The sequence below is a fragment of the Meriones unguiculatus genome, chromosome 15 (assembly GCF_030254825.1).
Source record: "Meriones unguiculatus strain TT.TT164.6M chromosome 15, Bangor_MerUng_6.1, whole genome shotgun sequence".
Lineage (NCBI taxonomy): Eukaryota > Metazoa > Chordata > Mammalia > Rodentia > Muridae > Meriones > Meriones unguiculatus.
In genome coordinates, this window is record NC_083362.1 from 70,042,590 (window position 1) to 70,066,102 (window position 23,513).

The window sequence follows — 23,513 nt, forward strand, 5'->3', positions numbered from 1 at the left end:
AACTGAGGATTGCAACGCAGCTTGCCAGGAGACATACAGAAAGCACATGGTGGGATTTGAGGGGTCCAACAAAGCTGATCAGAATAGCTGCCTCTTCAGGATGTGCAGGAGATAGCCAAGAACTTAAGGACATTCTTTTTTTATGTACGTGAAAATAGTCTGAAACATCAGCAAGACAACAGTGGCTTGAGTGACCCCATTGAAGTTGGAGGAACTAAGACCTGCTTCATTAAACTGCACCATTTACCAAGCCTGGTGCTATTAGCAGTGGATTTGAACACCCCGGGCTTTTCCTCTCTGACATAAATATCTGAAAGAGAACAAGTTTACACTTAGGGGACATAGCACAGCAGCCAAGCCTAAGAATCCTTTCTGAGTGCCACCCTGTAACCCTTCTCTATTAGGCTACCAGATGCCAGAGGGCTGGTTCATACCACAGTGAGCCAGTAGAAAAATCACCAGCAATGCCAAGAATGGTTTGGTCAGTCCATTAATATTAGACACATTAAGGCCTTCAAATATCTCTATAGATTTCCTTCTAGTTCTATAGGATGTGATTATACTCAACGTATCAAGTGTATGCCATGACTACCTTTAAATAACTCTTTCCTTGGTTTAAAGTTGTTCCAGGCATGATGAGCTCATAGGAAGACCTACATTGATTTTAACTAGATGTATCAGGTGGTCGATGACAATAAGGGAGGAGAATGGGAAGTGCATACTTTGTATTTTATTGGCCATATGTGAAATGAAGGCAACCTGTAACCTTCACTCCTCCCTCAACCTCAATGCTGGCCCTTAAGATCATAAAAGAGGCCTCCAATAGTGTCCATCCAACTGCCCATCTTCTCTCTAGGCTGTGGCCACACCTAGGAAGGCATACAGGGCTTCCTACCTGCCATGTATGCACGGGGTTGCAGCTCATCTTATTGACCTATTAATGGTGGCATTCTATTTGCTGAATTGGCCTTCCTTATTCTATGTAGCAGAGTCTTCCTATCCAGACTTTTAAAGGAAATTCAATTCTATAGCCTGCCACAGAATTTCCAAAAGGCTTAGCTTTCCATGTCACGTGACTCCTGGGTTCCAAAGTACACTGTACTGAATACATCCTAGGGACACTCGCCATCTAGACTTCTCTCTCACGTCTTACTGAAAACATCTAGAAGCTTTTGTCCACTGTGAAACCACCCACTGTGGTGATTGCCATATGATCTATGCTAATGGAGCCAGAACAAGTACCTGGCATTAAGAAAGAAGTTCAAAGAGGATGTCAGGGCCACCTGAGGAAGAGCAGCCAATCAGAAGAAATGTCAGGAACTAGGTAGACTCACTGCTTGCCTCTGACGTTTGACTTGTGGCATTTGTCTCCACCCCTCACCTGAATCTGCCATGACTGCATGCAGTCCAAAATCAAAATATTTTAGAGAATTGCATTCCCTGGTCTCAAAGATCTCCAAACCAGACAAAACCAGTTGGGCCTCTCAAGCAACCCAAACCTCTCTTGATTTGAAAGCATAAGTAAAACTTAGCTGGAACTGACTTTTGTAAATGCTTATAATAAACAAGAAGGAACTTAAGCTGAACCACTCCAGACATTTCTGACCTACATGCTTATCTGTCATGAGGAATGTTCTGGGAAAGTAGGCCAGGTAAAAACAATGGCAGGACTATAGCCACCCTGTGTTGGCCTTGCCCTGACTCTGGATCCCTCCCACAAGTGACCTGGTGCCCCTATGGATTCAGAAACTACTTCTGATTTGGGACTCTCTCATTCATAAACCATAATGTGCTCAAGCAAAATCTGGACATAATTTTAAAATACCTCTGTTTACCTTTATAACAAGCTACAAGTCATCTCTAACTCAAGCTTTGTTTCCTCCAGAAGACAAGGACTTACTATAGAAGTTGACAGACAATTGAAATAAGGTGTCCAAGCCCTTCCCAGTGTGATATTTTGTCGCCTATATGTATTTAGGCAAGATGAATCTTGTGTTTTCCTTCTTTTATGTAAAACTAAGAACAAAGCCTTCTAACATCCCTGAGATTAAAAGCGTATCTGGGTCTAAACAACAGGCCATCACCTTTACCCTCATGTCACGAGACTCGATGAGGTGACATCACTTATATCCTGTGGGCACAGGAACCTGCTTAGAGAGAGGGATGTCTGGCAGAGTCAGTCTCTGAGAATCAGTATTGTCCATTTTCCTGCCCACATGACCCCTGTGGGCGAGGATTAAAGTCTTTACTTGGTGAACAAAGAGAGCTATCTGGAGAGGCTAACTAAAGAAGTTGCCCATACAGCTCCTACTATTTTCAACAAAAGCTGCTAATTCAACCAAGGCCCAACCCCTTGGCTCCTAAACTGAAGCATTTTCCTTGTGTGGCTGGCATTTAAGAACCACCTGCCTCTCAAGGGGCCTGGAAGCTCTCCAGAAAGCCTGCTATTTTCTAACCTTTCTGAAAATTCTCAGTCCAACCTCCATTTGAAAAAAAGTTTTTAAAACATTAATCCCTATATGATAACATCCTAAATTACCCTGCTGTCTTTAATGTGAGAGTGTATTTAAGGCACGATAGAAAATAAAGTCAGAACAATCTGACAAATTAAAATTTTTCTCCCATGTCCTATCTTCCTAAAAAAAACATTATCAGGAATATATATAATAAATATAGCTGGAAATATTTTTTATGATTTTTAATTGCTGAGTAGTATTCTGTTGTGTAAATGTACCACAATTTCTGTATCCATTCCTCAATTGAGGTATATCTGGGTTGTTTCCAGATTCTGACTATTACAAATAAAGCTGCTACAAACATGGTTGAGCAAATGTCCTCGTTGTATTCTTGAGCATATTTTGAAGTGGAGTGGTATAGCTGGATCTTGAGGTAGCACTATTCCTGATTGTCTGAAAAACCACCAGGCTGATTTCCAAAGTGTTGTACAAGTTTACATTCCCTCCAGCAATGGAGGAGAGTTCCCCTTTCTCCACATCCCCTCCAGCATGTGTTGTCACTTGAGTTTTTGATCTTAGCCATTCTGATGGGTGTAAGGTGAAATCTCAGGGTCATTTTGATTTGCATCTCCCTGATGACTAAGGAGGTTGAGCATTTCTTTAAGTGTTTCTCAGAAACCATAAAATTTGCAGGCAAAAGGTGGGAACTAGAAAAGATCATCCTGAGTGTGCTATCCCAGAAACAGAAAGACACATATGGTATATACTCACTTATAAGTGGACATTAGACATATAGGATAGGATAATCATACTAAAATCTGCATACCTAAAGAAGCTAAGCAAGAAGGAGGACCCTGGGTAAGATTCTCAATCCTCACTCAGAAGGACAAATAGGAAGGACATTGAAAGAAGGAGAAAAGAGGAAACAGGACAGGAGCCTACCACAAAGGGCCTCTGAAAGACTCTACCCAGTAGGTTATCAAAGTGGATCCTGAGACTCATGACCAACCTTTGGGTAGAGTACAGGGAATCTTACGAAAGAAGGGGAAGGTAAAATACCTGGAAGTGTCTACAGCTCCAAAAGGAGAGCAACAGAACCAAAAAATCTGGGCACAGGGGTCTTTTCTGAGACTGATACTCCAACCAAGGACCATTCATTGAGATAACTTAGAACCCTTGCACAGATGTAGCCCTTGGCAGCTCAGTCACCAAATGGGCTCCCTAATAAGGGGAACAGGGGCTGTCTCTCATATGAACTTAGTGGCTGGCTCTTTGATCACCTCCCCCTGGGGGGAGAACACCCTAACCAGGCCACAGAGCAAGACTATGAAAGACAGTCCTGATGAGACCTGATAGGCTAGGGTCAGAGGGAAGGGGAGTTGGTCCTCCACTATTAGTGAACTGGGAAAGGGGCAGAGAGGAGATGAGGGAGGGTGGGGTTGGGAGGGGATGAAGGTGGGGCTACAGCTGGGATAAAAAGTGAATACATTGTAATAAATAAAAAAAAGTATATTAAAAATAAAGTAACTGCATTAAAGAATTTTATTTTTAATCTTTGTAAAAAGAAAATCAAGTTTTAGGGTTGATTTTAACTTAGACAGTGAGGCAGAGAGCTGCAGGGATAGCGGAGGGAGTGATCACCAGTGTGATGTCGATGGCCAAGGACTGGTTAAAGTTCTAGAACTTACCACCGATGAGACCCCAGGCATCTGTGAGTTGAAGTTTTGCCCATAGGGTTCCAGAAGAATTCTCTCTGAACTGACCTTGGGAGAGTCACTGTTTCCAACAGTCACGCTGCCTCTTATTACCTTCTGGTCCTTGTTGCAAAAGAGTTTAAGTGGCTTTGCATTATACCTGTGTCAGGTGAGGGTATCAACCCTGAAGGTGATATCATAGGTGAAGCCTGTTGAGCACCTGTGGGGCGTCAGGCATCTTCCAGTAAGGATTCTATGCATTACGTCACCAATAGTCACACAAGCGATATACTGATATTATTTCACTTGGTGATAAATAAGCAAGACATATGGAGTCCGATTGGCCTTTCTATAGCATCCTCTAGATACATATTTTGTCTGTGTTTTACCGTCTTCCTATATATAAACTCACAAGCACGTAAAGGTGTATTTGAAGCTACTAAACCTAAGGAGGAAATTATAACTGCAAGACTGAAACAGAAGGTCTGGAAAAGTCAGAGTCTACTGAAGAAGAGAAAGCTGGTCCTAGCTTAAAATCATAACCAACTTGGTAAAACTGTGAGCTGAGGATATGGGGAATGATAGAGACTAGCCCACTAAGGCTACTCTGCCTCTTCCTCTGCTCAGTTTTGAACCATTTCCTCACACTGAGAGGAAACATTTTTCACATCATCCTTCTAGAAGTCATATAATATCTGTCACTGCCATAACAATGACATTTTCTTATTTGACATTCTCATATGGCCCAATATCACTCTTCATGATTTTAGACACTCTCAGGAGATCATATATAAGTTCACAAAAATAATTACTTAATTGCCCTCCTGTCAATGGAACATACATTTTCAAGACATACCCCCTTTAGAAATCAAATGGCACAACTCATCATTGCATTGTGAACAAAATGCCTTTCTAAAGGTTCATAAACAATAAGGAATTAATAAAGCCAAGACAACAAAACATGTATATCTTCAATTTAAAAGGAAATCTTACTTTTTAAAAACAACTCAACATTTCAACTATTCTAATTTTAATGTGCAGATGTCTGCACATTATTTTGACTCTGTTAAGCTATAGATAATTTCCTGAAGCCCACTAAAAGAAGTTAGCTGTACTGGCAGTCTTGGCTATAGTTTCCATTAAGGGCGATGCATCAATATGAGGTACTTCAGAACTGGATCCTTTGATTTCCATTTAAAAGTAGGAAATATCTACTTCCCATTTTCAGCCCATCTCCTGAGTGATTTTAGGATTACGTTCAGAACAGGGTGATGTCAGAAAAGCGGTTAGGAGACATTAGGGAAAACTTCTGGCTGGAAAATAGAATCTCTGGCCTGAGCAAAGACCTCACATTCTAGTGAGCATGTCAGTCACCTGACCACCCAGGGAAGTGAGTTCACCTTAAGCCATGCTAAAGAGATAGGAGGAATTAATAGCCCTTCACTGCAATGACATACTCTTGTTTCTCACAATTCCTACCCTCTCCACCATCTCTTAAAGAGATGTTGACACACATCTGGGTAAGTTTGCCTAGTGTTCAGAATTACTCAGCAAAACCAAATCTCTTTTCTTTGCACCTCCTTCGTAAGAACATTTTCTGACCTGATGGGTTTCATTCTTCCTCTAAAGCTGACTTCCATGCCACAAGGCTGCCTGAGACCGCGTGGTTAGCTTAACTCAGTGGCATGACTTTTTGGCTTCCTCTTCTCCGGTTTCCTCCAAGCAGTTTTACAGCTTGCAGGACCCAAGATTTTTGTTTTAAAGTCCAATAAAATTTTTCTATCTCTTAAAAATAAAAAAGGAAAGAAAAGAAGAGGAAAGAGCTGTTCTCGCAGATTTAGCAGTTTTGTATCTACTGTTTTCAAAGCTGAGGTGCTCATCAAACTTTCCATACATACTTCACACATAACTGCTGACAGCTAGGGTTCAGGAGAAAAGGCTCATAATCAGGTGAAAAATAAAAAGATCTTCTGGGATGCAAGAAACTTCCACAAAGTGTCACAGTGCACAATCTGGAATTGAAGCTTATGAAAGCCCTCCGTTATCTCTGTCACATAGACGGATCTACTCAAGTAAGGTGCTAAATTATAGGACCTAAACTGCAGTTATCTCTACAAACTGGGTAATTGCTGCCATCTTTAAGCTACAATTCAGGCAAGGAGCTACAGGTCGTGACTTTAAAGGGACAGTTTATTGCCAAAAGTAAGTTTTATTAGAGGACAGAGGATTCTGTTGTGGCCCATGCATCATGCTAGTGATGTCTGGAATGAACAAGCCTCTTACAGATCAATACTCTCCAGTCCTGAGTAAAGCTACCACTGTCTGCCCAGCGGTGAGAGGGTACCTGCACTCTCCCAACATAAATATGCAGCAAACAATCTAGACAGCATGAAGTCCAACACAACTAGAATCTCCTTTTCACAATGTCATCATGCTCTCATTATTAATATCCAAAGAACCTCTGGATTTAACCAAACTGCAAATGAAGGCAAATCACCTGGGTTGATAAATATTTGTCATAAGAGAATACTTTGTAAGAAGTTAGAATATTTCAAAATATTTTAAAGTTGTTGGCTCTTGGGAATAGAGCTGAGAGAAAACAAGTTTCAACAAAATAAACCTTACTTTCTTAGGTGCTAGAACATGATCCAGGGAAATTGAACATGCACAAATATGTACGAGAACAATTTCTTTCCCACACTACTGTGAGAAACTTTTGCATGTTCTCTAATCCCAGGGCCGTACTAAGCACCCCACATCATCTACATTAAGTCTCCTTCAAAAGAGAAATGATCAGAGCATGAATCAACAGCTTGCAGATTGACAAACTGTGATGTTTACAGCTAGATTTTACCCGGCCTGTAGAACAGCAAGTGGAATGGCAAAATTTGCATATAACAGTGTCACAAGCATATTCCAGAGTGGTATAATCTGTCTGGGTAACGATGTTTAATATATCTGATTTCCCCTTAAGCTTTTCTCAGAAACAGACCCATAGCTGAAAATACAGAGCAAAACACACCTCAAAGAGAAACAATGAAGATACAACTGTTACAAGACGAAGTTAAAAATGCAGATGCACGAAAATGGCATTAAAAGAAGAAAAGAGAGTGGGAAAGAGAATAAATGAGTCCAAGAAATCCAAATTTCATGGGCGCTTTTAATAATATCTTAAAAATACATTCTGGCTCATTGGTAAAATATAATATGCATTTATGCGATGAAATACTTAGGAGCTGACAATGCCTTTCTCTTCGTTAACTATCATCTTGTGATTTTCCATAAATACTTTAGGTAGGTATGCCTACTCAGATTGCAGCTGTGGGAAGACATTTACCTGTTGTTAACAAGCTGAGGTAAAGATGGAGAAAAAAAAACAAGCGACAACACGTTTTCCTTGAAATGGGCAAAAGCCTGTTAGTAGATGCCAAAGAAGTAGCTAAGGTTTTAGTCTTTTAAACTTATTAATGGAAATACCTTAAAAAAAATAGGACAAACTAGTTCACACAAACTAATTCAGACATATATTTTTCTGTCTATGAAGCTGAGTGTGTAGAATTTGTAAATAGGTAAGATATGTGCATGATGATATTTTTGTTGGGATCTTAGTAAAGTATGTCACTACAATTTTGCATTACTTTCACAATTTTCATCAAAACTTGTGCCATCGGTCATACCCATCATGTATCAATGAGCATGGACTGAATACTTTTAAAGAACTCCACCATCTTAAATGTTTGAAGTTTGAAGTTTAATCCCACAAATCCAAGGAAGCTCTAAAAAGTAACTGAAATCCTTCAGTACTGATAATAGTCACATAGCTATGTAATATGCAAAAAGGGATACCTGCCATATAAAGAGCAAGTTCAGAACAACAATCACAGGGCCCTGGCTGAACATCTCATTAAGGCTCTGCCACCCACTGTCACTCACCGTCTCCAACTCAACTCCTGAGTTCTCCTCCCCTGAGAAGCTCCGTAAGGTTAAAGCCGTTGCACCTGCCTCTGCCCTCCCTTTCACATCACCAGTGTTAACTCAGAATCACTCCCCTGTGGGTAAGGAGATTTCCGTTCCTACCCTTTATCACTTCCTTTTCCTAACCTACTTCCAGAAGTTTTAGGTTGCTTTGGCTGCTTCTGATACAGCATTTCTCAACAAAAGATCTTCGGATCACCTACTATTCAGTACCAGAAGGGATGAATTACATTGATGGTTCTCATGGCATCCATCAGACCTTCTGTGTCGGTTTCTTTGTAGGATACAGTAATCTGTGTCTTTAAAAAGACGAGTCCTGGAGTTAGTCAATTGGCATGGAGCACGTCTCGCCCCTGGGGGCAATGGTCTCCTGAACCTACTCAGACCTCGGACACCACCACTGCTAGTTCTAGAACTGACGCAGGATGTTCCAACGAGGGGTTAAGGCTTCTCATAATATTTCCTATAAGCCCACACCTGTTTGTCTATATCCCCCATTTTTATTCATTTTTAGCCAGATAGAGCCAAGTAATTGTGGTAATGATACTTGCTTTTTTGCCCAATGCTGGAATGCTAGTAAATTTAGGTATGCCCTGGTTACTCGCATGCCTCACTAGGTGCCTGTGCCCATTGATGCCCCTCACGCTATGACTCTCTTCAGACAGAAAAGGGATCTTGGAACTACAGCCACCATTGTTACTACCATCTCATTGACGGCTGTTGGAGCTACCACCAGGGCATCAGCCATGAGTCATACTGGGCAGACTGCTCAGACCCTGAATAATCATTTAGCCAATGTAGCTCATGCCTTAGTTGTACATAAAGGAATTAATGCTCAACTAAAAGGAAGCTTGATGGTGTTCAATCAGAGGATTGACCTCTTACAGGAGCAAATAGATACCCTATGGCAAATCGCTCAACCTGGCTGTCAATGAAAGTATGCTGGACTTTGTGTCACTAGCATACAACATGAGAATTTTTCCTGTGCTGCAAATCTGTCTAAACAATTGTCGAGCTATATTTTAGGTAATTGGACTGGAGAATTCGATACTACGATGGAGCAGCTGAGAGTGGCCATTGTCACAGTAAATTCTACCGGAATGGACGCAGGACTAGCCACAGGATTATCAACATGGATTGCTGCAGCCATGAATCATCTGAAGGAATGGGTGGGCATGGGAGTGTTAGCAGGCCTTCTGGTGTTGGTCTCCTTGGTTTGCCTGTGGTATATATGCAAGATTAGAGTCCCACAACAGTGTGATGCAGCCATGATCATTCAGGCCTTTACAGCCATTGAAGCAGGACATTCTCCCCAAGCATGGTTGGATACCATAAAAAGCTAAAATGATACGCTCAGGATGCGAGGCTAAGCACTGCACTCAGGGTCAGCCGCTTTGGACCCAGAGAAGAGCATGTCTGATTGCATGCGGGTTGATGCCCCAGGTCCCGCCTCTGAGAAAAAGGTATCAGACGGGTCTGATGCTCTTTGGGTGGATGACACCTAAATGAACATCTGTACAAAGTCCCAATTTATTTCTAATATCAGAGATCAGACCTCTACTCTTGCCTGATGCGTCTAAAACAAAAAGGGGGAACTGTAGAGAGCTGCGGAATGCTATGCCTTAAAGATGGAGCTGGTTTCCGCCTTCCACCTTCCCGATGGTGAGTGCTCTCTGTCATGAACAATTCCACATTTGGCTAAGGCTGAGGATCTGGCTTGCTTCCATGTATGTGGACCTATCTGCATTGCCCCCGTGGCATGCCTGGGTTGGCTACCCAGAGGCTATTTAAGCTGTGGGCTGGCTTTCCCCGGGGTCCGAGGATTGTTCAATGTTCCTGAATAAACTGCATTGAAAAAAAAAAAAAAAAAAGAAGGGGGAAGGAAGGTGGGATTGGGAGGGGAGGAGGGAGGGTCTTATGGGGGATACAAAGTGAATAAAGTGTAATTAATAAAATATAAAAAAAAGAAAAAAAAGACAAGTCCTGAGTAGACTGTCGGGAAGCAGGCTCTCTTTCTCCAACACCCAATACCTTCTTAACTGCCTACGGGTAGCTTCTCTTCTGAAAATCCTATCTATTCTCTGTGATCTCCAATAACTTCCCTATTGTTCATTCTAAGTCTCTGTTCCTCATTCCCTCTCTTGGATCTACCCATCTCTGCTGAGTTCTTTCATATTCTTGGTTTTATGGGTGGTACCCCCTCATTTTCCCATCTCTTAGATCACGTTTTCTTGCTGCACTTTTTCCTTCTTCTTAACCTTGCAGAGCAGCTATTCTTTCTCAAGTAATTCATCCTCCTGTGACCTCCGAGATCTTCACATCAAGAGCTCACAAATGTTCACCTTCATTCTTCTCCCATTCCTAATAGACATAGATTCTAAAAGTTATAACTGGCATTTTGTTCCCTTCCAATGTATCCAGAATGCACTGGGATCCTGTGGTGGCTGTTTGGTGAATAAAACAAACAAATAGACATACAGAACAAACAAACACAACAAGGTATTTTTCCCCTCGAGACAGAGTTTTTCTGTGTAGCCCTGACTTTCTTGGAACTCACTCTGTAGACCAGGCTGGCCTCAAACTCACAGAGATCCACCTGCCTCTGCCTCCTAGTGCTGGGATTAAAGGTGTATGGCAGTACTGCAGGCCAGAACTTGGTCTTATGTAATCTATTTTTAGATGGCTACTGGAAGAGTCAGGTTTTTTTTAAGGATGCAATCTCTGAGTTCTACCTAGGCTCCAGTAGATGGCCTCACACCCAGGCACAAATATTAACAGCATTAAGTGAACTTGGTGGGTGGGGAGGGGGGAGAGAGAGAGAGAGAGAGAACTCATTAAACAGGAGGGAATAGCTGTATTTCTGAGAAACACAAAGGTGTAATCATTAGAGGAAAAATAAATAGCCAATCTAAGTGTTCCTATTCTTGTTGCAAACGAGGAAACATAATATTGAACCTACACATTACAGCGGGTCTTAAAAAGTTTGGTTTGTTTTTTTTTTTAAGAAAGTTAAAACCTTTAAAAGTTCATCTTATTGGCTGTCTGGAAGGTTAAATGTGTGCTGTTCCAAAACTATAATTTATTTTTTAAGCCAGGGTCTAACTATGTAATGGTGCCTGACCCAGAACCCACTTTGTAGACCAGGCTCATATTGAACTCCCAGAGCTTTGCTTGCTTCTCCTTCCCTCTGCTGGGATTAAAGAGGCGTGTATAGCTTTACTATACCCATGAGCATAACTAGTTTTTATTCTTCTTCTTCAAAATCATTATAGAGAGAAAGAGTTGATTTCCAGAGAATAATCAGTAAATTGACAAAAAAAAATGATGAAGTGTAGTTTAAATAAAAATACCTTAAAACATTTTTTAAACAAAACATGCCATGTTAACTTCCAAGGCAACTTGTTTAATGATACCAAGAGCCTGTGAGAATACCAGTTTAACTCATGAAAGGAAAAAAATAAGCTAAAAATATTTTAAATGCTCTTTATTGTTCGAGAAATTCACACATGTATATAATGTGTTTTGATTAAGTCCACTCTCTGTCATTTCCATTATTCCCTTCCAATTTCATGTGTGTGTGTGTGTGTGTGTGTGTGTGTGTGTGTGTGTGTTTTCTCTTTTTCTTTACTGAGTTCAGTTAGTGCTGCCAACACTGTTCCTGGGTGTGAGGCCATCTGCTGGAACGTAGGTAACCTCTTGAGACAGAATCTTTAAAAAAAAAACAAAAAAAACAAAAAACAAACAAACAAAAAAACTCCCTTCCTCCACCTGAGCAACCATCTAAATGCAGGTAATTTAAAAGACCTTGTTCCAGGGGTTCTTCCAGAGACTCATACTCCAACCAAGTGCCAGGCATGGAGATAACCTAGAACCCCTGCACAGATGTAGCCCATGGCAGTTTAGTGTCCAAGTGGGTTCCATAGCAATGGGAAGAGGAAATGCCTCTGACATAATCTGATTGGCCTGCTCTTTGATCACCTCCCCCTGAGTGGGGAGCAGCCTTACCAGGCCACAGAAGATGACATTGCAGCCACTCCTGATGAGAACTGATAGACTAAGATCAGAATGAAGGAGAGGAGAACCTCCCCTATCAGTGGACTTGGGGAGGGGCATTCGTGAAGAAGGGGGAAGGAAGGTGGGACAGGAAGGGGAGGAGGGAGGAGCTTATGGGGGGATACAAAGTGAATAAAGTATAATTAATAAAAAGAAGAATGATACTCCCAGCAAAATAAATAAATAAATGAATAAATAAACCTTGTTCAATTTGTTTTTCAAGTCATTGTACACCCAAACCTAGATTAAATTTATAAATCACATCCTAGGATTAACATAAACCTAAATAAAAGGGCAAGAGGGTTAGTTTCTGAATTATAGTATAATCCCAGTATAAAGCCTCTTTGAGACATATTTTATTCATGAACTTGCTTTATGCAAATTATTCACTCAGTGACTCTATCTCTCACAAGTAAAACTCTTCCCAAGAAGCAAAGGCATTTTCCCAATAAAAACAAACATCTCTATTAAATAATTTTCAACTCTAGAGTTTCCCTAAGGAACAAGAGAAGAGGCATCTCTGAAAAGATCTTATAAGAATCCTTCTGTGGATTCTCTTTCCATCTGTGCTACCCATATTTTGATCTTTATTAGCCCTGTTTGGTATCTGTGGTTTATTTCCTAGTGTTTCAGTCAGGTACAGGTCCTTATTGAGCGTCGGCCGGCCCTACAGACAGGCCAGATAAGCTCAAGTAATGAACACTTCTATCCTTCTAAGAATGGGATTTTCAGTATCTTGCATCATTCCACTTGAGAAAATAAATTAAAGCATAAAGAGAAATACAATGAAACAAATTTTTATAAGCATTTTATAATCAATATACCTCAGGTTAAAAGAATACAACTTTGGGCTCAGAATCTAGACCTATTCAGTATTTATTGGACTAAACTGTAGAGTTGGGGCCAGGGATAAGGCACAAATAATTATGAATATTCCAGAGAAAGTTGGAAGCTACAAAAAGCAAGAAAGGAAAGTGTTGGGTGAGCATTCTTGACATGGAAGCTATGAGGAAGACCCAGGGAGATATGCTAGGATTATGCTAGCCAGAGAAAAGAAGGCCACTGTTCAGCCCTTCAACAGAGAAGACACAGGACAAAGGTCTTTCCTTCCTACCCTTCCTCCAGTCTACCCTCCATGACATATATATGACCTAGGAACACCAGTGAGCTCATGTCCCAACCACTCACCTAACCAGGAGCAGATTCAAGCAAATTCTCAGCTTCCAGGGTTCATGTAAAAGAACAAATGAAAGCAAGATCGAATCTTATCTTGCTCCTTCCTAAGATTTCTGCACTGCTTGTTCACTATCTCCTGGAGGAAGTTCAAGGCACTTGAGGATTTTATTAAATAGCCTCTCCATCATTTGCAGTCTCATTTTTACCCTAGTGTTCATGGTCTAACAAATTCAATACATTCCTTTGAGTACTCCCCACATACACCTCTGTGTGTGAATACATCTTGTCTGCTTGTTCTCCCTGGAACGGCTGCCCAACTCCACACTAGCTGCTGGACTAACTCCATGAATGCTTTCTGCATCCAGAAGCAACACAAAAGTCAACTCTAAGGTACCAGATGAAATAGATGAAATGAAGCAGTCTGTGCACAATGCTCCATCCTCATCTCTACTAAACTTAGAGCTCTTCCAAGATTATCCAATGTATGTTCCCTTCCAAGAGCCTCGTGTTATCTCTATGGCAGTTGCCATTATCCCATTCTTGTTTCTTGCAGCTATTAGCAAATAATAAGAGGAAAATAAGTAGAAAAGAAACATTGAATGAATGCAAACTTTTGAAAGACACTGAAGGAACAAAGGAGTTGTAACATATCAGTATGCTTATGAAGCTTCATGCCATGCATGGAAAGCCAAATACAGAAAGATGTAATTATAATGCTACAAAAAAATGCTGAGGTGTGTAAATGTCTCAGAAGTAGGACTTGAGATAAAATATTAAGATGGAATCTGGCTCTAGCCAAGACGTTGGTCTAGGGAACAAGGGAAATAAATTTGGTCAGGAGGCTTCAGACTAACTAACTTAGCAACCACTGGAGAGTCACCAACAAACTTAGGAGAGGAATGGCCTATTGATGACAGTGACATCTTAGAGGCACTCTTTGGCAGCTGCTGAATTCACAGGGACATTGAAAGGGTGTCATGTAGGAGGTGACCTGCGCTTCCTTGTTCTAAATTATAAAATGAGGCTTTCTGCTCTATAAAAATATGCTGTTTCAAAGCATTAACGGTGTTTATCTCATTGAGAAAAGATAAGGAATGCATGCTGCCAAGTTAAACCTTGGACAAATAAAAGGGTGATGTTGCATACAGGAGACAGTGCCTTTCCCAACTACTCTGTGGTACAGTTGAAAGAGAATTGCTCACTGCCTTGGGGAAATATAGCAGGATTCTCAACACCAAGGGAGTCTGGGGAAAGCAAAGAGAGTTGAGGGACATTTTCAGCCTAGTAGGCCCAGCTGGTTTCTCAAAGTATTTAACCTGTCAAATGATGGCAATACAGAATTAAAGACTTAACCTAACAGAAAACGTGCATGGAATTTCAATAGTTTCTGTGCTGGATAGTTTATGTTAACCTCACAAAGGCTCAAGTCATCTGAAAGCAGGGAACTTCAATTAAGAAAATACCTCCATAAGATTCGGTTGTGAGCCAGCCTGAAGGGCATTTTCCTAATTAGTGTTTAATGGGGGACAGCCAAACCCAGTGTGGGTGGGACCATCCCCGGGCTTGTGGTCCTGGGTTCTGGAAGAAAGTAGGTTGGGCAAGCCAGGAGAAGCAAGCCAGGAAGCTGCACCCCTCCGTGGCATCTGCATCAGATCCTGCTTTAGGTTCCTACCACTTGATTTCCTGTCCCGTCTCCCTTCAGTGATAGACTACACTGTGGAAGTGTAAGCCAAACAAACTCTTTCTCCCCAACTTTCTTTTTGGTCATGGTGTTTTGTTGAACCAATAAAAATCCCTAATTAGGACAGTCTCCAAATGGTATTTCTACATCTGGATCTGCCATGGAATCCATCAAGACCAGGGATGACTCAGGTAGTTCCAACACTCAGTAACTGCTTTTTGATGGGGGAGAGGACAATGCCCCAACCTTTCTCAGATACTGATGGTCAGGACAGTGAGGTGTGAACCTGGGCTGTAATGTGTGTAAAACAAAAGAACCATGATGGTGGCCCCCAACTTGTAACAAGCAAGCACACAGTTACTGTCATTCTCTGTTGGTGGAGGCCTGGAGCTTGGCTTCCAGATGGAGAACAGGGGATGATCTGTTTCTCTCAAGGGAAGCTAGAGCACTTTAGGGCAAGGTCCAAGTGCACTACACCAGGTGTGGAAAAGATTTTCCACACAGTGTTACAATTTAGCTCTTTTAGAATAAGATCACTAGTGGCAGTGGAAACTCATTTCAAAGCCTATGGCCAATATCAAAGTGTTACAGATCTTGGTTAAGATGCTGTGCTTAGCAGGGCAAAGACTGTGGTAAAAGCCCATGCCTAGTGGGCTTGCAGCTGAGACCCAGGCCTGGGGAGGGTCAGGTCCACCAGGCCGGAGGGTAGGCCCAGTGAGACAGGGCCCAGTAGGGGCTAAATGATGAATCTCCAATGGTCATGGTAGAAGGTGGTACCATGAAGCATGCAACCCCAGCACATTTATTTAAAATCAGGGATTTATAAACCTTTGGGCAGCGGGAAAGATTTCAAGGGTGAATGTGTTTGACTCGCCAAGGTCAGGGGTAGTTGATTTCCATGTAGTGGTACAGTACATCATTTTCCATGTGGCAGGAGCCTATCACAAGAACACAGCACTGATTATCCTAGGGGTGAGGGGATATCTCCAAGTGCAGTTGAAGGTCACTGCTGAAGACTAAGATCCTTAGCACAGTGGGACATTTCTAGGAATCCAATGCTTGCTGGACTGGTTTTCATATCAGGAAAGAGTCTGGCCTGCAACCTGCTCTGAGGGCTATGTGACACCTTAGTAGGCCTGGGGTCACCCAGATCAGGGGACACTTTTAGAATCCTGCTGAGAAAAGGGAGTCCATCATCATGGACTGAACACCAATGAATGGCTATTTGGAGACATCAGGCTTCAACCTCATCCAGCAGAGCCTCACAATTACTTTTCCCAGAATCCTTTGCTCTATGCAGTCTGACTCCAGAGATTGATTTCCTGACCATCACCTTTGTTATCCTAGTAAGATAAAATGGTTGGATGTCTTGGTGGGAAATCTAGCACAAGTGGCATCATGTGAGTCATCACAGATATTAAGAAGGGTAAACCGTCCACATTACACACAGGGTCTAATCACAAGAGCAAATCTGGTAAACTGAGGACTTTGTGGCTGTGGGGTAGGAGGGTTACAGAGTCTACAGCAGCACTACTGATTCAAAGGTGGTACAGGGCATGTGACAGGAATGTAGGAGGTCTCCTGCAGCAGAACAATGCCCCTGGCTGACAGCCCCTGAGGAAACATGCCGACAGTCCTACATCCAAAAGGAATTAGACTCTGCCCACGGTATGAACATCCTTGAAGTGGCCTCTTCACACCTGACAATTGGGAACACAGTTTAACTGCCATTAATTTCAGGTTTTGAGGACGGTAAGCAATGCCCTTGGCCCAAACCATCATAACTCCTGATTCACAAAGCTGTAAGATAATAAATGGTATCTCTCTAAACTGCAAATTTCACTGTAACTTGTAATAGCAGCAATAGAAACTGGGTGCACTTTTAAAATTTATTAAACGTACATATCAATTGTTATCCATACAGGACTTTAAACAGAATGTATACTCCATTCTAATATGATTTCACAAAGTAATTGAGTAGAGCAGACAACAAAACCTATGGGGTAGAAAGAGGATTGAAGAGTAATAGGTTTTCCAAAGGCATTCTGGAGGAAAGGTGACTCTGTAGGTAGTCTTGCTCCACTGCTAAGAAAAACCAACCTGGTCTAACTGAATGTCTTACTTTGTACGACAGATATTGTGAACCCATCCATTCAAACAAACCTCAAATCAATCAATCAATCAATCAATCAATCAATCTGATATTCACTAGAGTGGCTGTGCATAGTGAGCAATGGACTGCCTACCACATGCACACCAAAAGAACAAGGTCAGGATGACTCTTCAGCTATGCTACAGTTTACTGATGGTCATGCCAAGGAAAGAGAAGATGGGCCCAGTATTGTCAGTAAATAGGAAGTGAAATTTAGACCTGGGAAATCGCTTAGAGCCTAAAACAAAATCAATGTCAGCCAGAAACGTTAGTGTTAGGTCAAAGAGCATGATTGTAGAGGACAAATACTTTATTTGAACCATCTCTTCACTCAGATGGTCAAAATTTATGTGTGTATTATCCTTTGCAATGGTCACAAGCTATTCTATAATGTTGCTTTTTTTTTTTTTTTTTTTTGTGGTTCCATGATAATGGAACTCATCCTTGAGTGCCTTTGGGACTCATCTATCCAGAAGTGACATGTTTATCCTAAGTACAGTGTTTGCCTATAAGCCCAGGGAAAACATCAAACTATTTCAGTTTAGACCATTCTTAGTCACATGTGTTTAGCTAAATATAATAGTTTAAACAAGAATGTCCCCTACAGGCTCAGAAGATGTTAAAAGCTTGGTCCGCAGTTGGTGGTGCTGTTTGGGTAGGTTTGGGAGGTGTGGCCTTGCTGGAGGAAGTATGTCACTGAGGGGGAAGGCCTTTTGAGAGCTTCCAGCCTTACCCTGCTCCCAGTTTGTTCTCTCTGCTTTGTGATATGGTTCAAGATGTGAGCGCGCAGCTTTCTGCTCCGGCTGTTACGCCTGCCACCATATCTGCCATTTCTCCTCTGGGGGAGTAGCTTTATGCCAACTTGATACAAGCTAGTGTCATCAGAGATTCAACACTGACGGGAAATCCCTCTATTACAGTGGTTCTCAACCTGTGAGTTGTGACCCCTTTGGGGTTGAATGACCCTTCTTTAGGGTTTGCACAAGACCATCAAAAACCACATATATTTCCATGATGATTCATAACAGCAGCAAAATTATGGTTATGGAGTAGCAAGGAAAATAATTTTATGGTTGGGAGTCACCATAACATGAGGAACTGTATTAAGGGTTGAAGCATTAGAAAGGTGGAAAACCACTACTCTATAAGACCAGGCTGTAGACAAGCCTGTAAGTCATTCTCTTAATTAGTGATTGATGGAGGGAGGGCCCTGCCCATTGTGGGTGCTGCCATCCCTGGGCGGGTGGTCCTGAGTTCTATAAAAAAGGAGGCTGAGCAAGCTATGAGGAGCAAGTCCGTGAGCAGCACCCCTCCATGGCCTCTGCTTCCTGCTTCCAGCTTCCTACCACTGAGTTCTTGCCCCGACTTTCTTCCAGGATAAATGGAAATGTGGACGTATAAGCAAAATAAACCCTTAACTCCCGAAGTTGCTTTCAGTTGTGTTGATTCATCACAACAGGAGTAACCCTAAGACAACCTCCACAGTGGATTATTATCCCTTCGGAACCATAAGCTCAAATAAACACTGCTATAGCTGCCATGGTGTTTTATCACGGCAACGGAAAGTTAACTAACACACTGAAAAAGGTCAGTGCTGCAGGGGACCTGCCTCAGAGGCAAACTTCATGGCAGAGTGATGGGAAGGGTTAACTGGACAGGGAGGAAGTTTCCAGATGGCTCCAGGGCTGACCCCTGTTTACATTTTCCACCCCACTCTAACCAGGCAGAGATGTTCAGAAACCTCCCACATGAGGTCTGCAGAAGAGGAAGCATTGACCTGACTGAACGGTTAGAAAAAGAAGGCATTTGAAATAACTCACCACCGGTATGGCCCTTTAAATATTGACATTCTGCTGGCTGACCAGACACAGTGCTCACTACTGTGGGTGTAGCATCTAGGTCTGAAATACAACTATACAAAAGGAAGTTTCCCTGACCTTTCCTGTTCAAGCCAGGAGAGGGTGGAAGGGGACAAGGTCAGAATGCAGGCCAAAGAATACACATGTCCCTGCCATCCAGCCCTGTCTTCTCATTATTCATTCTTGTAAGCGTTATCTATTCAATGCTTTATGGCTACTGTAGCATGCAAAGGGAAAGGTCTCTTGGTGCATTGTAGGACATGCTAATTTTTAGCAATGGGAGGGAAAGAAAACTCTTCTTTATAGCTGGAAATGGTGTCGACATTCTTGCTTTTGTCTCCAGGTCAACCTAACGTGGCGAAGCCTGCAGTAATGATTTGATGCCACCTGATTCTATCTCAGCCCAACCTGCCACTAGAAATTATATCTTTTCCTTGCTCCAAGAAGAATCATGTTTCAGATTATTAGTGAAAATAGACACTCAGACCATGAAGCAAGGATAAGGCAACCAATCTCCGACCACTGCAGCGTACATCATATAGCTATTTTAAAAAGGACTCTCCAAACCAGAGCCAAGATAGGAAACCTTCCCAAAGCAAAGGGCACACAAGGTCTTCTCAGCACACTCGAACTGAATGTCAAGTTGAGCAGGAACCTTATTAACCCTCAAGTCGCTTGAGCAAAGCCCGCTTTGTCTCCTTCACAATGAGCAAGCAGCTTGCTTCTCCACCACAATACAGCCCAAGACAAATATTACTTTATAGTGGCTCAAAGGAGATGGCTTGTATCAGTAGGAAGTGTGGTTACTTATATTTTTTTTAAGAATTTTTTTCTTCTCATTTCCTTACATATTATCATTTCTGGAATGGGATACAAGAAACTTCAAAGTAGAACTTCCCAAGGCTCAAATTTCAAAGCTGAACTACAAAACCTCCTAAGCAAGTTAACTGAAATAAGCCACTCCATGTTTTGTCTATAATTAATATCTGAAAATTACAGTGACTGTTGCAATTATTTTAACAACACAGACAGTTTTAGAAACACAACTGCATATATCTCTCTCATGCTCTACCACAAACTCTTGTGAAAATATAAGAGAACAAATGAAGGAAACTTAATGACCCAGTTTAATGTAACTTCCTTGGTCCTTCAGGAAGTGCTTAAGGAAAAAAAAAACACAAAACCTTAGGAATTGAGTCTCCATAGTAGAATGACTCTTTAAACTATCTCATCCATCATTTCATCCTTTGCATGCATTCTTTACGGATATTTTGCTAGTGTGCAATAGAGGTTTATTGTACTGAACGGAATGATTACAGAGATAGCCAGTCACAGTGCTCAGATTCACATGGTGGCTACAGACCCATAAAAGCATGCCTTAGACACACCTGATCTGTATTTGCAATAAACAAAGACACAAACAGCCCATGACAGATGGAAAGGGTACTCTTACCGATTGCATGTGTCCCTTTGTCCTTCCTCTAGTCAACTGGCCTATCAGATGACAAAACTAAATTTAATTTTACTTGATCTCCTTAAGAAAATATAAATTGGACAAACCTGAAATTACTTAGTACATGAGGAAGCCGTTTCTAGAAGAAATTTGCCTTTTATTTAAAAAAAAAAAAACTATATATTTATCTTCAAATTAACAACATTGGAAATAAGAAGTGTGAACATTTTGTAGATCTGATAATGCATATCCTGTTTTATACCACTTACTTATATTAAATTTTGGACTTAGTTGAAACTATGATGGGCATATATCAAAAAAATGTTTCTAGCTTTAAATGATTAGTGTTTCTTATTTGCATTTTTCATTGTGTCTGTTTATTTGCTTGTCTGTTTCTCCTTGAGAAGAAGTTTCTATACCTGAGGCTGGCCTCAAACTCGCAGCATCATGTTGCCTCAGCCCCACAGGAGCTGGGATTATAGGTATGAGTTCATCTGCATCCAGGAAATCTTTGTTGTTTGACAGGTTTCGTACACGTAAAATGAAGAGAGAAGTCATGCCTGCCGACAGCCTGCAGCTATGACTTGAATGAAGTCCCAGTACTCTAGGTATTTAATGGTGTCTGAACATACTCATAAACTTTGAAAAAGCGCAGGAAGGGGGATGCCCTGCTTCTCAGAGTTGCATGTTGTCCTCAGTCATATAGATCCCATGGGTTGTTTGCTATCTACTGAGATGTGATACCAGCCTTGCCTACACTGGGCTCCTTTAGAGGCAAAAGGTAATAAGCCAGCCTTTGGAATAACCTTCATCCCTAGACTCTAGGGTCCCCTGGTGAGGGATTCTTACTGTCACACTAATTAAGTAAAACCATAAAGGCTTCCCCAGTGTTTTGCACAAGGAAGCTCTTCTTGCTGATTTTATTGTGTGAAATCTTCGAAATGCTAGGAGGCATATTAATTAATAGCAGAAACAATGCTGAACGTCAATGGAATGTTTAATTAATTATGCCAAAATGATATGCTTAATACTTGAATACTAAAAGGCAAACTCTCGGTGATTTGTTTAGGGAAAGGAGCCTTTGTTTCCACAGACACGCAATGAGGGTTTGAGACTGCAGTGGTGAATTCTGTTCTGCCAGATGAAACAGTTATCAGCACCCAGAAGGTATATTTCTGTGTACATTACAGTAAAGTGCTCCACACTACATAGATGAAGGCAGAAGGTAGTAAAAAGAAAAGAACGAATGAGAGAGGAGGCCAAAATTGAGATGGACTGTGGCCTGTGTCTCTCTCAGTCAGTGAAAGAACTCACTCGTTGAAAAGAATTTTGCACACCAAATATGAAACCTATGTAAGTAGGTTCCAATGCTATTTCCTGGTGAAAAGTTACTCATTTATCTGGCTAAATCTGATGACAATGGTATTTACTGTGCAGGGTTTACATGTGATTCAGACCGTCCTTTCAGACCTCCAAAAATAAAGACAAGGATCTCGGACACTAGCTGGTGCTGGATGTCATAGGACTGTAATCTGCTTCGTTATGTCATGTCTAATGTAAGGAAATCAACTCAGAAATAAGCGAGCACACCCTGTACAACACACTGCCGGAAAGACGAACCTGCAACCTGCCAAGTGACATGCTGATCTGATCCAATTAAATTCGTTTTAATCACCTCATTTATTTAATATTCGAGTGTGAGATTTAGGTCTTGCTACTCGCTATTCTCTCTGATGTTGAGGGAAGACATTGGATGTCAGTTCTGGCTGCTCTGGCTGTGTCTCCTTGCCAACTCCAGGATGCCAGGTGGCTTGTGAGGTACGAGTGTAATGCTAGAGGTTGGCAGCTTCCTGCTTCTTGACCCCAAGAACAGAACATTCTCGTGCAGTAAAAAAAGGCATGAGCTTCACCCCTCCAGCATCTCTCCTAATTTAAAGTGTCCACCTTCCTGCTTAACATACTTAGCACATTTTTTTCCTGCAGTAATCCTTGTGGATACTCTAATTCAGAAGGCCAGCGCTTAAGCAAAGAAATGAGGGAAAAGCCAGTTGATGGGCACACACCATTTGTGCGTGCATCCATGGATGCAATATACTCATGACATAACTTACCCATGGACTTATTTAATGAGCAAGTACTATGTGACAGACACTGTAAAACTGCCAAATAGCTTTGGCCTTTTAAGAGAGCAGGATAGTGAGAGTAAAATAGCGGACTAATGTTAGTCCCCGGGGATCACAATCTTCTAAATTGAACCACATTTGAATTCTTTCTGAACAGTGTGTCTGTATCTCTTTTACCCATTCTCTTGGTTGCCTAGTACATACTTTCCTACATGGCAGCAAGTTTGAAGAGGTAGAACTCTCCTAAGTCAACTGTAAATACTACTGCTATAACACGAAAATAAACATACAACAATTTATAAACAGTGATCACAACACTAGTATTCATTGGGTTAGAATTAGGTTCTGTCGTCCCAGAAAATGAGAATTGAGCTTCCTTACCAAAGGACAGGTACTAAAGTTCGTAGATTTAAAGCACAGAAGAACATGGAAAAAAAGAGAGGACTAGCCCCATCTTTAGGAAGTACCATCAAACCTGGACACAAGTGACCCTCCAAAGTCCCTGTGTTGGAATGCTGCCCTCCAAAATGGTGGCCTTAGAAGGTGCTGGCATTGAGACATGATTAGGTCATGAAAGTGAGGCCTTCATAAACAACATTAGTGTCCTTATTAAAGAAGGTGGGGGCATGGAGAGACCCTGAACACTTCTGCCTTTGAGAGTGCACACAGTGGGGGAGAGGCCTTCTGAGAAGCAGCCCCTTGCTGGCACATGGCTCCTCCAATTCCCAGCTCCCATTATGGTAAGAAAAAAAAAAAACATGTTTATAAGTTGACATGTTTAAGGCTAAAGCAGCACACATTTTTTTCAGTCATATTTATCAGGCAATATGAGAATCAGCCAGCAGTGAAGAGCAATGGTAGCCTTCAGCTGGACTCTGTCAAGGCTTTCCG

The 23,513-nt window shown here is 41.6% G+C and overlaps 1 protein-coding gene across 3 annotated transcripts in view; it reads right to left on the reverse strand.

Moving 5' to 3' along the window:
- Pid1 (phosphotyrosine interaction domain containing 1) overlaps positions 1-23,513 on the reverse strand; it is a 225,723-nt gene that overhangs the window by 23,261 nt on the left and 178,949 nt on the right. The gene's annotated exons all lie outside the window — the stretch shown is intronic.